This window comes from Spea bombifrons, chromosome 9, assembly GCF_027358695.1.
Source record: "Spea bombifrons isolate aSpeBom1 chromosome 9, aSpeBom1.2.pri, whole genome shotgun sequence".
NCBI classification, from domain to species: domain Eukaryota; kingdom Metazoa; phylum Chordata; class Amphibia; order Anura; family Pelobatidae; genus Spea; species Spea bombifrons.
This window is the reverse complement of record NC_071095.1, coordinates 42,357,661-42,371,502: the sequence shown is the minus strand read 5'-3', so window position 1 is coordinate 42,371,502 and position 13,842 is coordinate 42,357,661. Positions and strand designations below refer to the sequence as shown.

The window sequence follows — 13,842 nt, the reverse complement described above, 5'->3', positions numbered from 1 at the left end:
TCTCTCTCTCTCTCCCTCTCTCTCATCCCCTCTCTCTCTCACCCCCCTTCCCCCGCTCTCCCCCCTCTCTTACCGGTGCTTCCAGCCGGGGCAGCGGGTTGACGTCGCCTTCTGCTGCAGCCGGAAGGAGGTGTGGCTAGCAGCGGGGGTTTGTATGCGTCCGTCGCGTATACTTTCCCCGACTCTGACAGTCGGGGAAGGTCTATGCGACGGACGCAGACAACCCCCGCTGCTAGCCACACCTCCTTCCGGCTGCAGCGGACGTTGTCTACGCGCATCGCGTAGACGTCAACCCGCTGCCCCGGCAACAAAGCAGGAAGCACCGGTAAGTGTGTGTATGGGGGGGGGTCGGGTGAGACAGGAGGATCCAGGTCCCCTGCAGCGGTGCGGGGGATCTGGATCTTAGTCTCCTAATCAGACCTCTATTTGAGGTCTGATTAGAAGACGACCCCGATTAGAAGACGAGGGGTATTTTTCAGAGCATTTGCTCTGAAAAAAACCTCGTCTTATAATCGAGCAAATACGGTATTTTCATTGAGATTCTCCAAAATAGCATCTCTTAGGAAACCCTCAAACAGTTTACATACAACAGAAGTTAAACTAACAGGCCTATAATTCCCCGGGTCACTTTTTGTCCCCTTTTTGAATATTGGCACAACATTTGCTATGCGCCAGTCCTGGGGAACAGACCCTGTCACTATAGAGTCCTTGAATATTAGAAATAGGGGTCTGTCTATTACATTACTTAACTCCCTTAGAACTCGGGGGTGAATGCCATCTGGACCTGGTGATTTGTCTATTTTGATTTTTTTTTAGGTGGCACTGCACTTCTTCCTGGGTTAGACAGGCGACATGTACTGGGACATTTATCTCATCCTGCTGTATATTACCTGGCATTTCCTTTTCCTCTGTGAATACAGCAGAGAAGAATATATTTAATAGATTAGCTTTTTCCTGATCCCCGTCTATAACTTCTCCCTCATTACTTTTTAAGGGGCCAACGCTTTCATTTTTAACCTTTTTACTATTTATATAGTTAAAGAACATTTTGGGGTTTGTTTTACTCTCTTTGGCAATAAGTCTTTCTGTCTCCACTTTTGCTGCTTCAAGGATTGCATACATTGAGCAAGATGTACACCTGACCGCATTGTCAAACATGGAGGACATCTTTACTCTGAATACCACAAACAAACAAAACACAGTGCTCCCCTTGCAATAGATATAAATATACTCTCCTTCTTTGCTTGTAACTCCTCACTTAGAGATGTCACTTAGGAGATTTGCCCCAGCTCAGGATTCGCTTGTGTGTCCAAGCTAAATGCAACTGCAAAAAGCCAAGCAGAACTCACAGAGAGGTGAGAACTGTTCTTACAACTATGTTAGTTCGGAAAAACTCACGGCGAATGGATAACTCCACAAACTGTCTTAACATGAAACAAATCACACTCACTATAACATAAAATGTATTATAATGGAGACTTTCTGCTACAGAAGAGAACGCTTGTAGTGGTACAAATGTCTGGTGCTGGTAGGTGGCATCAGCATGAAGTCCTCTCCTATGTTGGTGAGCACATACATGAAGAGGGACATCCAACACAGGGTAAACCTAGGACATTCGATACCTCAAGGCCGACCCTATGTACACCTCAATGACATTATACCGTATTGGCTCGAATATAGGCCTATATTCGGGGTTTAGCGCCCGACGCCTGGGACATGCAGTCCCGGGCGCCGGGCAGCCAGCGGGGTTAGGATACAGATCCCCCGCAGCGGTGCAGGGGACCTGCATCCTACTCCCCGATACGCTCAGACAGCCTCCCCTGCCAGCACTTCCCACGGGGGGGGTGCCTCCCCCTCCTCGACTTACCGGAGCAGACTCCCGGGTGTCTTGCGGGGCCGGCGGGAGACATCAAAGCAATACGCGTATTCAACTTCCGGTAGCGGCACCGGAAGTTGCATACGCGTATTGCGTAGATGTCCCCCGCCGGCCCCGCAAGACACCCGGGAGTCTGCTCCGGTAAGTCGAGGAGGGGGAGGCAGAGGAGGACAGTGGCAGCATATCTCGGGGGGGGGGGGAGGACAGTGGTAGCATATCTCGGGGAGGGAGGACAGTGGCAGCATATCTCGGGGAGGGAGGACAGTGGTAGGATATCTCGGGGAGGGAGGACAGTGGTAGCGTATCTCGGGGAGGGAGGACAGTGGGAGCGTATGTCGGGGAGGGAGAACAGTGGAAGCGTATCTCGGGGGGGGAGGAGGACAGTGGTAGCATATCTCGGGGAGGGAGGACAGTGGCAAGATATCTCGGGGGGGGGGACAGAGTGGCAGCATGTTTTTAGGGTGCGGCCTATATACGGGGGCGGCCTATATCCGAGCCAATACGGTAATACCAAAACAAGATTCTGACCCAGGCAAAGAGGGGCCAGAGGAGGAGCAGCCCCTTGGTCACTTTGCTGGTAGCCAATTGCTCTACTGGGGCACGATCTCCTTTTAAACTGTTTTTTTCCCTAAGATGGAGGCCCGAGATAGGACACCAAAAAAAATATATGTGACTAAGCAGAAAAGGACCCCTTGGCATTGTCTAAGGGTCCCTCTCCAAGTCAGGCCTACAGCAGCGACCACCACAAATATATAACAGGGTATGGGAGATTGTATAATGTCCCTATGATGTTCCAAGGTTGTAACATTACATTGTATAGTTTACCACAGGGGACCACCTTATAGTTTCTCTTAGCAACAAAGCAGATGCAGCTTTTTCTGTTCTCTGCAATCTTTCCTCAATCAATATAATAAATACTTCAACATATGGAATGATTCTCCTTTTTTGTTGCGTTTGTGTGTTTATGCTCCATTATACAGACTGATGATCACTGCCACTTGAAATACGTCAAAACAGTTAACAAAGAATTTCTGTGTTTACAAACAATTCCTGCATTTCCAAGGACGCAGCTTTACCGATCCTACTTTACCCCATGACCTGCATGTCTCATAGGGGCCCCGTCACTCTCAGATTGGCCTGTTCAGTAACGGCTTAACCCTTACAAATCTGTAAGCCCAACGTAAGGCACAGGAAATTGTATTGTTTAGCCAAAGGCAGTAAAATTAAGACATGCCTGTACTGGTGATTGAGCATTCATTACTTTTAATGACAATAATAAAATAAAATTATGAAATCCTTTATTTTTTATCCAGATAGGAGAGCAAAGAAATGTTTTATAGGTTAAATTGCAGAGACCTTCAGTTTATACGCACTATAAGATATCAAAGTAAATTAACCGAAACACAAAAGGGACACAATGAGAATAATGAGAAGATCCACAAAAGTCCAAACAGATTTTCAAAGGGATTATAATTCTGCTGCATAATTTAAGAGCACTGGAGACAATGCATTATTTAAGTGGTATGAGAGCTCACCGTAGGGTTTCTCGCATCCTAGATTACTTTTTGGGCAGTTTAAAAAGGTTTTGCACACTCGCAAAAACTAAAAATAATTGACAAAACTAAGTGGTAGTATTGAATCAGTAAAATAAGTATTTATAAATGCTTCTAATTACACTTTTACATACCATTATGAGCCAATTGCAACTTTAGGTAATGCACCTGTTGTGCCCTTATAGTACCTTTATAAATGCCCCCTCTGTTTAAGACCATTCCCTCACCCCTCTCCTCGTGTGCCTTAACAGAACCCAGAATAGCACATACTCCTAAACTACACCCTAAACTTTGCTAAAGATAAAGTAATGTATTGGTGCACTCTGGAACCACATCATAAAGATTAAATATTTAACACTGATACTGTAGTAATGGATCCAATAAGGAAAGCAGTGTTTGTGTGGATTCCCCGCATAACATGACATGCAATCAGTACGGACGCCCACACATGAGGGCCGCTGAACACATGCCTGCAAACACACCCGCTGCCTATGGAATGCTTATCATATCACAGAAAGTACACAGGACGCTAGCAGAGACACACGGCCCCTAGCAGAGACACAACCACAACAACACTTTCACTCTCCAAGGACATCACAATCTGAAATCAGCATCAATGAACAAAAAACCCACACGCCACACGTTCCTCGCACTGTGCAGGCACTGCTTATATTTAACGCTGATCAGGAAGTATTACTTACGTCAGATAGTTCAGAAGGTCACTGTCAAGGGCCCTTTAAGCAGCTCCAACTCTGCACCCACCCAGATCAATAATCCCGATTAAATCAGTTATCATAGAAGGTTTTACACATTTATGAATTGGATAAAACCACTTTATAAAACGTGCTCAGAGCTTCCCACTGTATAACTCTTCAAGAAAATCTACTTTGCTTACAATGTCAAGGTTTGATAAGTCTGAGAGGCCACATGGACAAACCAATGCTTTCGAGAATTGTGTAGCACTTGAGGGACCAGATGCACTAAACAGAGCAAAGTCTGTGCAGTATACAGGGACTGCTCCAGTTTCCATGTTAGTCTATGGAGGTGAGGCTGTGCTGCTCTGGAGGATTCACATGCAATAGATCTAACCATGTAAGCAGGTTGCGCTCTATGGAGAACACGTGACGGCTCTTATGTGGCTTTCAGTAACAATATAGATAAATCCCCTGCTTTGTAGTCTATACTGCCATGCCCTTCATTCTATACGTAAACTGCACTGAAAATCAGCTTCTGACTGTCCCGTGTCAGGCACGGTAAATCCTATAAATGGTTCCCTCAGTAGCTATGCAGAAAATGTTGATACGGCCAAAATAAGTAACCCTGCTTATAACAAGCCAATATGGAATTCCTGCAATAATACTCTTGACTTCTGAGCTGACAATCGAAATGTGCATATTACATCATCAGTCCAGGTGACCTCTCTCCGAAGTTTCTATGCTGCAATGAATAGGTTACAGTGAGCAATATGTTGCAACCTCATCCGGCAGAAGGAAATTATCAAGCACAGAACGTACACTACTGCAAAAGCATTCTTGCTGCAGAGCTGACAATCACGGGCAGCTGATCTTCTGCCAACTGTTCACCCTGTACACAATACCAGCAAGTGTTAGGAGCCGCTCCTAACTTTATTCCTCTCTCTCTTCCCAGACATGTTTTACTGGATTAAGGGACGGGGAAACCGGAAAGTGATGAGCAGATTTTCCTGGAAGGGGCGAATGCATGCTAGCAGCCAGGAATTCCAACAAGATAATGGGAGGTGAGCTGTGCTTTGCTCGCCTTTTAGTACTGAGAGGGTTAACTCTCATCCTCCCCCTTTTGCTTTAGTGCTATAATTTTTGAGTAATTTTTATGGAGCCTATATAACAACCCACTGCTCCTAAACACATTTACATAGTTAACCGCACTCTTTCGCAACCAGCAAGGAAAATCAACACATGAGAAATCCAGAATTACGTTCTCTTAAGAAGAATAGGCAGAAAGACCATACATCAGAAGTAACTTATTGTACAGTGTTGTGGAATATGATGGCGCTATATAAAACAATAAATAATAACATATGATAACGCTATATAAAACAATAAATAATAACAGTGCACACAAAAGTTGCATTAAAAAAAAAATCAGTTTTGATTGACGGGACACATAGTGTTTCTTTGTTGAAACGTCACATTGTTTGTGTCAATTGAGAGTTCAATTGCAGTAATCCCTGCAGTAATCGGCGGGGTTGTATACATCCCTACTGTGCAGCAAATTGTGGACATTCGAATGTTGTATTTTGGTCTGACATGTGGCAAAGAATGCCAATGCTATAATCAACCACACAGTCTGTCCCTGCTATGTCTTCTTGTACATTTACACAATAGTAACAAATATGTTCTGGACATTAATAAATCCATGAAAAGAAAACAGTACTTGATTGATATAAAGTGATCATTCATCCTCGCTGTTCAAAACTGTAAAGCTCCATCATGTCCCTCCAAAATTTGCTACGCAGAGTACAAGGACCCTCAATCTGGTGCACAGAGACCTCACTGAAGCACCAGCCAGCAAGGTCAGACTCAAAAGAGAGAGACTACAGAGCAGCGGCGAGAATACTGCTTATTTAACACTGAGTACCAGCAATGTCACCAGGCCTTCGATTGAACAGGGAAGCTAACACAAATGCCTCACTCATACTAGCAATGACTTTGTTCCCAGTTCCATAATCAGATCAAAAATAAGCCTTGTGATGGCACAGATGTACACAACTCTCCCAAGACATCAGGAAACCATAGTTTGTAGGGTTACGAAGTTGCAGTGTTTTGGTGAAAGTGTCTGCAGATTATTCTTACAACACTCTGCTGGTCACTGCGGATGAACTAACACAGCCTACTTCACTCACATGTTGACACCATGCTGACCTCCCCCCACACTTGAAACACAGAGACCTTTAGTAACTCACCAAGTTCCTTCAAACACAGCAACAGTCAAACTAGACATATCCAGTATGGTCTCTTCTAAAAAGGGAAGTACAATATGAAAAACAGACTGTGCAGGTACCCGGGATTGCAGAACTAGTGTTTTTATGCTTTCCTCTTGCAGCAATCAGTCCCTCTTGCCCCTTGCAGAACAGCGAGAGCTCCTTCCCAGATCGCTGGTTCCAGCTATAAGGCAGCAGTGTTTTCCCCAGTCTTGCGATGCGAAGACAGTAGCTGGGTGCAGAGTGACTGCATGGCTGTGAGTCATCAGCTGAGCTCACTGCTTGCAACAACAACAGAAAAAAAAGCAGTGAGAGTGTTAGAGGCGGGGAAGCACTAGGCTGTACAATTACACAACACAAGCTCCCTCTGCACCGTAAGGGCACTTAAACAGCGGACAGAAGAATGCAAGCTGCAGTACAATATTATTAAACATTCCTAAATAAAGTGCACCTCTCGCAGCCATTTACCCCAACATGTAAATTTACTTCTTCCGCCACTCTGCTCACCCATGCCTCCTAATCATTGATGATTTTAATAATAGTCCCACTTTCATCCACTTTATGCTTTCCTGCACCCCTTTCCTTCGAGATTGGGAGCAGGGCCCACTTTACTTTACCTAATGTATCGGTTTGTCTTAGGCTGTCGATTCTAGTTTTTTCATTCCCTTTGAATGTATACATATTGTTTGCGCTATATAAATAAAAGATAATAATAATAATCTACTTCTACCAAACATCCCCGTCCGTCCCTGTTCCATTCGCACTCACTCTCCCTCTTTAGCCCACGCTGGCTGGCGGCCCCCCTTATCTGTAGTGTACCCACCCCCTTCCTGTGACCATATTAGGCATGAAATCTGTTTAAAGAAGCATTACTCCGAGATCTTGGCTCAGACACAACTGCTGTATCTCGGAATTATGTTTCTAAAACTGGACGGATTATTGTGCATTTTCAAACTTGTGCTATTTCATAGGACGCATTTCACCTGCAGAGTCAAATTCATAAGGGATAGTCTCTGCTTCAGCTGATGACACACTATGAAGTCATGCCACAAAGTATCATTCACTACAGTTATCTCTAGGGCCAATGTAGCACATCTCTGCAGGAAGTAACATTGAGATATTAACCGGGAATTTACATGTCTCTGGGTTTTTGTTTATTTTTTTATTTTTTTTTTTATAAACCCCACAGTTTTATTGAATACCAATTAAGTTATTAAAGGGAGCATATGCACATGTGCAGTTCCCGGTGACGTCCTCATTCAACTTTCACTAAGGTACATTATTTATACTCCAAATAATAATACATGAAAAACACCAATTTAGCTATACATAGATTTTTGTAATTTCCTTAAAATCCTTAAAAATTAAAGCTCATGTGCATTAATATGACTTAATTATTATTATTTATTTTTATTTATTTATTTAGTCAGAGCACCATATTATTCTCAAACTTTGTTTGTTTTTTGGAACCACATTATCCTGTTTTGTATTTTTGATCACACTACTCATTTCATACCAAAGATGTTTGTGGATTATACATATCTGTTAAACTCTGTCCCTTATCATGCATGGGTTTTAGGCTCTCCATTTATTAGTCTTATTGATTGATTTAATACAGCATGTAACATCATCATATTCGACAGCAATCTTTCTACATATTCTACGTAGATAGTGTTTATGGGTCACAGTGGAACATAATCAGCAATATTATCTTGAATGTCCAGTGCATGGACCTAGAACATTGGAGCTCAAGTAGAGTCTTAATTGGTGTAAAGGAGATAACAGTGGAAAGTGTGACTAACGGGATGAAGTTAACTGCAATAGGCAGAGTATTACAAAATCTGATTACATTTAAAATGTAACATTTTATTGGAAATCATACATATTTCATACAAATATTTTGGTGGGGAAAATATGTATTCATAAACAATAAATAAAATGCATGCTGTAAGTGGCAGCTGTTCTCTTGCACATGGGACAATGAACTGTAGATCAAGAAGCTTTGATACGTTCACTTACAATTCATTTCTTTAACAACTGCTCAAGTCTTTCATCTTGAGCCTTTTCCTTGTCAAATTGGTATCAATCTTTATTAATTTCATTCAAGAGCCATCAATGCACAGTCCAAAAAAAACTAGTAACATAAATCACTACAATGTCCTAATATTGGATGATCAAAAGAACAACTGCGGATACTTCACAAAACGTATCTTTATAACGTCCTAAATACAGTATATTGTATACAAAATTACTTTGTTACTATGCTATGTTACTAAAATGATATCAAATGTCTTTTTTAATTAGACTATAGTATATTGTATTGTCTTTTAGAAATAACAGAGATACGCTGGAATCCTGTCTGGTTACAGCTTAATTGTTACTTTAACAGCTTTTGGTATAAGTGAATTCTTTGAAACTACCTTTTTTCTTTTACAGTCGGTTTAAAGGTTTTGTACATATTTGAGCTTGGGTTCATTTGCTTTGCTGATGATAACTCTTGTATCCTCCCCTACTGAGGTTGCATGAACAAATCAGCTGTTAGGAAGTAGGGAAACTTAACAACATGAAGAGATAACTAACTGGGGAGGAATAATCATGCAGATCCTGAGAACAAGAAGTTAAGACGTCTGTAGTAAACAAAGTTGATTATAGCTCATACGAGCTATATACTACTTGTTATGTCATGTGTACCCATTGTACAGCGCTATGGGATATGATGGCACTATATATAAAAAAATAATAATCACATTGATATTGTGTGTTTTTGTAAGTGGCTTAAAAGATCTCTGACTCTTTGGGCTCTTTATTGAGGCTCCATATTTATTATTGGTGCTTTCCATCCTTTTGGAAGTGCTGTTCTTAGAGTCTTGAATATGTTAGGCAAGAAATGGGAACATTTTGAATGCTCCACTTATTTGGGAAACGGCCTAGTTCCCAAAATGTCCAGAATGTCATATTTGGATGACTTTATTCCCCCTCGCAAAACACTGTTTAGTTAAACTCCTAACGCAAACTGAAATAAATGGCGTGTTATAAATAAATCACAGGCTGTGATGAATCTAAAATACATCAACTAGAAAAAAAATAAGCAAAAAAAAAAATCTACGAGCTTTGCACATATTCTACCAGAAACCTTACCAGTAACTGTGGGGTGCTGATTGTGTAATGCCTTGTCATACATTTAAAACAAATCCTTTTTTGCATGACTGCAGCATTGCTCATTTTTTTAATCACAGAAACTAATTTATGCCTCATCCATACAGGATTTGGCTGTGATCTTCACAATGGTATTACTCTGCTAGTGGAAAATTACCACCTCTGTATTGGCTACCCCTGTAACTACTACCTCTGCATGTTCTTTATCATCTGTCTGTGTGGACTATTGATACAGTATCCAACCCCAGCTCTATGCTAACTCACCGATCACAGCCATTAGAGGGTATTGAAGGAGAGAGGCTCCTCTTATTATTATTTATTGTTTTATATAGCGCCATCAAATTCTGTAGCGCTGTACAATGGGTATACAGGACATAACAAGTAGTATGTAACATAACAATTTAACTTATAGAAACAACAGGTGAGGGGGGCCCTGCTCAAACAACCTTACTCTTCCCAAATGCTGGTTAAGGTACCCACAATACCTACGTGCAATATTTAATAAACAACCAAATAAACCTGATATACAGGATCACCTTTCGTTTAATCTTTATTGACAATTAGTTAAAGTTAATACATTTTATGTATACATATACACTTTTGGGACCTCAGAGGTCTCTTCTTCAGATGTAGAAAAATTCCATATAAATTCTATACTATGGACATGTTCTCATCTCAGCCCAAAAAACTTCAGCCTCATTTGCTCCGGAAAGGAGGAAGTGAGACGATGCTCTTCATGTCAATCAAGTTTGTGCTATTACTCAGCAGTGAGTACGATTAGGTTCTCTGCGTGCTTACTACTGTTTAACACGCAGTAATGTCTGATGAACAGCGAGGAGCACCCGAGAATGGGAGTTGGCTACATAGTTTGCAGGAGAGCTGGGATCTCAGCTCCATGAATGCACCATGAAGGCCATCACTCAAAACAAGCTGGGCTGTCAGCCTGCAACGACCTTTATGAAAGTAACTGCCACTAACATACATACAATTCTGCTTACTGGCCAAATTGCTTGTTTCTCTGTTAATCTATCCAATCTATCTATGACAATCAAGCAACTCTTTGCGTTTTAGCGAATGCTTTTTCCTTATGGCCGACACCCATGTTAATCCTGGAACAAGGACATCATTGAGTTCATCACTTCCTCAACCTTCTTTACTAGGTCACTCATGGGGAGGGAGAATCTGTACAAAATGATGATGAATCAAACATACTCTGTACCCCACACCATACTATAAAAGCAAACGGGAAAATAAAATCTAATTTGGTTTTATAGGAGATGCATATTTACATAAAGTTTATCTATAGATCTCTATATACAAAGTTCATATCACATACATGCAATGCAATACCTGCATTATTCAGGCCTTTTGGAGCACTTCAGCAAAAGGGCGGAACCGCTGGGACAGCCTCTGCCCAGTTCTTCCAATCGGGGAGAGGGCATGGTCAGAAGCTCTGCCCTTTTGCAGAAGTGCACCAGGAGGTAAGATTCACAAAGAAGTGGGAAAAAAGAGTAGACAGGGACATGGTAGCAGTTGGCAGGGAAGGTAGGAAGACATTGAGAGAGAGCGTGAATGAGCACGTGAGAGATCATGAATGAGCGCGTGAGAAAGTGACCTTATTAATCATTAAACATAATGGGTGTGGTGTTGGTGGGTGCAGCATTTCTTTGTGGCACCCAGACCCCAGGGCCCTGTATATTTGTTTTGGCAAACATGTGCATTGAATTGAATGCAGAAAATTAGAGTTTATTAGGTTTTCCTAAAAACCAACAGTGTATCCCTCAGTGTTTTCCAGATGCAGCGCAACAAAGCAGGTTAGGGTTCACAAACGGCCGTGTGTTATTTTCTTGATTATGGATTTTGTTTCCTCCATTCCGTGCTTTTCACTGCAAGGCCTTGACAGAAAGCCAACACATAACACTGCGACGCCATGTATCCTTATTCCTAACAATCGCTCTATTGACAAAGAATTTATTCCATGCAACATGCATTGATTTTAGAATGCAATCTCTCTAAATTATATGCCGCCCCAACTAACAAATATGGAATAAATTAAAAGAACACCCATTTTTTCCCATTCACAATCAACTGTAGAAAGAACATGTAGAGGTCACACAGATATTTCACTAGACATAGCCAGGGGTAGCATCAACAAGGTCCACAGAAGATATTTGACATGATTCCCACAAGCCTTAACACAGACACCAATGTCTTTACAGAAACACGTTGCCCTTCTCTGGTCTTATCAGATACATTTTTCAGGTATTTTGGATATATTTAATTTTATATTAAATTCTTTATCATCCCACCAGATACAAAACATTCTTTCTGCTCCTTTTGTAATGTGATAGAATAGAAACACACAAAGAAAACACATTGTTAGCATGAGAGAAACACTCAGCGGGACCAGATTGAAAAGAAAGGCCTTAACATTTTCTTCAACATAAACAAAAATATATTAATGAAAGAGATTTGTGCATTAAGCAGGATAAACTGCTAAACTGGTGTTCTTCTTATGTCATCAATCTCATAACACATTAACTAAGGATTTTCGGAGGAGGTCCGCAACACATTTGTGCATTCAGTATTGTGATTCTGAAGGCTACATATCTGCACTCAGTATAATGGGCTTTCTGTTCTATCAAAGCTGCCCTTTTTGCTGCTAGTTAATGGGTTGCTTTTGTCCGAGACCAGCACGGCCTGTTACTAAATTTACTGTTTGAACTCCCTGCAGATTTTTACTGCATACGAAATGGCCACTGGCTTTTATTTGGTTTGGTTTTTGTTGTGGCCCATGTCACATTGACACAGTAGACAGCTTATACACGCGCGCAGGGTCTAAAAATCACTTTAAAACAGAATCTGATTTTTTTTTTATTATTGCTTTTTTCAACCCGTTCTATGATAATTTTATTCTTCGGTGTATTGTTTAAATACCGGTAATATGCCAATAAATGCCTTGATGATAAAAAAATATATATTTAAAAATGCACTACATTAAATCGTAGTAATAATAATAGTTGTTAATGTATTCTTATATTTTGATGTATTTTATATTTATTGTCTTTACAAAAATAATAGTTACAGTAAGTGTACATATACACAGACACATTAATCCATTTGGCAACAAAACATCCATAGGATGTGACATTTTAAGTCTAACAGTTTTTAAGACATTAAGGAATTGATTTCAACCAAAAAGAACTATATAAATATGGCCAATAGGGTCTCTGTAGCCCTCAATGTTCTTACTAGAAGTAGACCCACAATGATCCAAACAAAATTGCCTAGGAATAAGGACAAGGACAGAGTACTTTACCAAGGACAGAGTACTTTGCTGTGTTATTGATAAATATTTATATTTAATATAATTTAGCAATGTTAGGTAGCATCTGACAATTACCCAAATAATGCCTCACTATTTACAAACTGTTGGTTAGGTGAGCATGTAATGTTCTGGGTTGGGCATCATGAGGTCATCATATGTCTCAACACAATAAACCATTTATATCTTGAACAACAATACAAGAGAACACAAACGTCCTAAACAGAACATTGGACATCTGCTCAGTGTCAAAGGCAAGTGTGCACAAAACTGAGTGAAGGTAAGGGAATAATTTCATCTGGTTCAGTAAATCTGCTACTTTCCAAAATATAACATTTTCGGAAATCTATGTAATGAAATGTACTAATAAAAAATGATGAATACATGAAGGAACTGACATGGGTATGCTAGGGCTGCCACGTGTGGTTACAGATCACAACTTCCATAAAATAACACAGTCCATTACTTTTTAAGGGACACTCCAACCATAATTTGCACTTTAATGCATATGATAAATCCCTTTAATTTTCTGCAGTGCCTGCAAAATCCCCCATATGCATTTACTCTCACCCTGACCCTCATCTATTTTCCCTGCAGTAGAAGTGTTGGGCTGATATACTTACCGCCAGACAGTTGACAGCGCTGGCTTGGTGAATGCTTTGCAGGATATATATATATAGCAATACAGGTGTATTGTAGATGGTAATACATCCATCCCATTGAAAATTACACATGACCCCCCAACTATCCAATGTTTGTTCTTTTCATTAAACACAAAATGAAGGCACTGTGTGCAATGTTTTAACTGTGCACATGCATTCAGAATACACAATAAGAGACAGATATTACAAACCACAGAAGACTGCAGATATAAACACTACTTTTTTACATGACCCTCACTGTACGCAAGTTTTCATTTCTATATTTATAAATCATTAAACAATTGCGAATGAAACCCTCAAACTTAAGTCTA

General features: G+C 40.7%; 1 protein-coding gene across 4 annotated transcripts in view; it reads right to left on the bottom strand.

The window, feature by feature from the left end:
• MIDEAS (mitotic deacetylase associated SANT domain protein) overlaps positions 1-13,842 on the bottom strand; it is a 53,473-nt gene that overhangs the window by 25,373 nt on the left and 14,258 nt on the right. The window contains exon 1 of one of the 4 annotated variants that reach the window (XM_053474505.1): positions 7,006-7,090. The exons of 2 other annotated variants lie outside the window; for them this stretch is intronic. The gene's annotated coding sequence lies outside the window, so the exon portion shown is untranslated. Of the gene's footprint in view, positions 1-6,370; positions 6,664-7,005; positions 7,091-13,842 lie in introns of those variants that run through there. One more of the 4 variants, XM_053474501.1, reaches the window with a different exon arrangement.